The sequence below is a fragment of the Heterodontus francisci genome, unplaced genomic scaffold, assembly GCF_036365525.1.
Source record: "Heterodontus francisci isolate sHetFra1 unplaced genomic scaffold, sHetFra1.hap1 HAP1_SCAFFOLD_2017, whole genome shotgun sequence".
Lineage (NCBI taxonomy): Eukaryota > Metazoa > Chordata > Chondrichthyes > Heterodontiformes > Heterodontidae > Heterodontus > Heterodontus francisci.
Genome location: NW_027141613.1, coordinates 12,501 through 15,000, shown reverse-complemented (window position 1 = coordinate 15,000; position 2,500 = coordinate 12,501). Strand labels below are relative to the sequence as shown.

Genomic DNA, 2,500 nt, shown 5'->3' with positions numbered 1-2,500 from the left:
GGCTAAGCCTCGATCAGAAGGACTTGGGCCCCGGAGCGTCGTCAGAGAAAGAGGTCTTCTATACGCCACATTTCCCACGCCCGCCAGGCGAGCGGGGATTCGGCGCTGGGCTGTTCCCTCTTCACTCGCAGTTACTAGGGGAATCCTTGTTAGTTTCTTTTCCTCCGCTTAGTAATATGCTTAAATTCAGCGGGTTGTCACGTCTGATCTGAGGTCGTAGGCAGAATGGTGAGCGATCGCGTGCGTGCGTTTCTCAACATCGGATGGCCCCCGCCCAGACTTAAACGCAGCACCAAAAGCTCCAGGCCGGCCGGTATATCTCGCAACTTAATGACAACGGCACCTCGTACTCAACCCTCGGGGGGGGGGGCGCTCACCAGGCCAGGGGTTAGTAACGAGCGGATGTGCACGCGTGTCGACGTCGGGCTTGCGACCGGGCTCGGCTCATAACTGTTCCGGAGTGCCGATAAGGGAGGTGCCGAAGACAAAGAGCGTGGGCGCGGTGCTGGTTTGAACTGCACGAGGGCAGGAGAGAAAAGCGAGCAGCCCACGGGAAGCAAGCGTGGAAAGGACCCGAGACTAGCAGCAGCTAGAAGGCGTGGCAAGAGTTTGGAGCACGTGCAACCGGGGTGGGGGAGTTGGTTCGAAAAGCAGGCAGCAGAGACCAGGGGGACAGGACCGTGCGGCACTGACTAGGTGCACCCTCAGATGTAGGCGAGCTTGCCGGAGGCACAGCGGGAGGCATGCGTGTGGAAGGAGACAGGGCTCCAGCACAACACGCAGCACCGCAGGGACTCCATGGCAAAACTGCACAAACACCGAATGAGGGCACGCAAAGCCAGCGAGGCAGCACGGCAAGCCCACAGTCAACTACGTCAAGCTCTCCTCCTCCTCGTCCAGAACCACTAAACCACGTCGACCACTGGCAACAGCCATCGAGACCGAACCACACGGTTTGCGTCCACCGACATGCCACACCGAGTCTCTCTCTCTCTCTCTATGCCGATTCACCAGGCATCGTTCCCATCTCTGCTCTGCACACTCCACAGAGAGTCAACTCTGCCCTCCACGATCCATTCGGAGGCTAACGGCCCGGCAGCAAGCAGTCCCAGCACTGACGCAGTCGTTCGTTTGCAACCCACTGACAGCCGTCCTGGGAAAAGCAGAGGCTGGCCGAGACCAGTGCCGGCGCGCCCGGAGGCCCACGCCGGACTGCCCCCCCATCGCGATTAAATGGAGGGACAGAGGTCGAACTCTCCCAAAGGCGGAGTAAACTCCAGGTCTGCACTTAGGGGGACGAAGAGGAGCAAAGGAACCTCTGCGACAAAACCCCAGCCGCGCTCCCGCCGGCAAAGGCGAGTGCGATTGATTGTCAAGCGACCCTCAGACAGGCGTAGCCCCGGGAGGAACCCGGGGCCGCAAAGTGCGTTCAAAGTGTCGATGATCAATGTGTCCTGCAATTCACATTAATTCTCGCAGCTAGCTGCGTTCTTCATCGACGCACGAGCCGAGTGATCCACCGCTAAGAGTTGTCTCAGGTTTTCGGTCCGTCCCTCGCGCGAGGGGTCGAACCCGGAACGTGCGAACGCTCCCCCGCCCTCCCCAATGGGGTGTGGGGGGTGGGAGAGCCCCAGCCTGGCACGGCCCTTCGGATTTCAGTCGAACAATCACAATGACCAAAGAAAGGTTTTCACGCGGCCAACGTGGTCAGGGCGCTCGCGAGGCGAAGCGCGTCAGCTCGTCCGACGCCGGAGCCCAACCGTGCCGACGCGCACCACGGACAACAGAGGCAGGGTCTCTGCCGCCACCGAGGCCGGGAGGACGAGGAGAGAGAGAGAGCGAACGCGGACGGACTGAGTGGGGTACAAGGCCGACAGGATGAGCCCGCTGCGGGGAAACAAATCCTGCCTCCGCGGCCAGGTACATTCTCTCGAACGTCACGGCTGCCATCTCAAGCTCGACACCGGCAACGGACACGCGAGTCTTTAAACCGCCGCTCCGCCAAAAGCACCAGCTCGCGGGGCCGGAGGGGGAGTCGTGTAGGTACCCTGTACCGGTAAAGGGAGGGTGACTAGAGCGACCAAAGTGTCCCCACGGTGGGAAAGAAAACCGGGCCTGCATCACCGGATCAGTCCCTGCAGAGCTCACAGTGGCCGGTTGACGAGGTCCCGACGGCGGGCCGCCGGGCAGCACCCAAGCCCGCAGAAGCTCCCTTCAATTCGACTGCGGTTGTAATGCTGCAAGACGGTGGCAAGTCCATAGGAAGGCGGGTGCTTCTACGGTCGCCGGTCCCGGACGAGAGCTGGGTGGCCCGTCAGTGACAGCGTAAAGACGAGGAGAGCCTGGCCAGTGAGAAGAGAGGAGGAGGGGCTGGAGGAAGGCGTGGAGTACAGAGAACGAAAGCCTCACGCTCACCCTGCCGGATGGGCTGCACAACACAGACGAGACCAGAAGTCGAGAGACCGGGCCGCAGGCCAAGGGGGGGGGGGTCAGGCATGGG

The 2,500-nt window shown here is 61.7% G+C and overlaps 2 non-coding genes across 2 annotated transcripts in view; both read right to left on the bottom strand.

Moving 5' to 3' along the window:
* Positions 1 to 217, bottom strand: part of LOC137364153 (28S ribosomal RNA) — a 3,767-nt gene extending 3,550 nt beyond the window's left edge. Inside the window, exon 1 of the ribosomal RNA XR_010972975.1 lies at positions 1 to 217. This exon is cut by the window's left edge and continues 3,550 nt beyond it. This is a non-coding gene — a ribosomal RNA (28S ribosomal RNA).
* Positions 218 to 1,377: 1,160 nt separating this feature from the next.
* Positions 1,378 to 1,531, bottom strand: LOC137364148 (5.8S ribosomal RNA). The gene has a single exon (XR_010972970.1). It is a non-coding gene; the product is annotated as a 5.8S ribosomal RNA (ribosomal RNA).
* Positions 1,532 to 2,500: the final 969 nt, after the last annotated feature.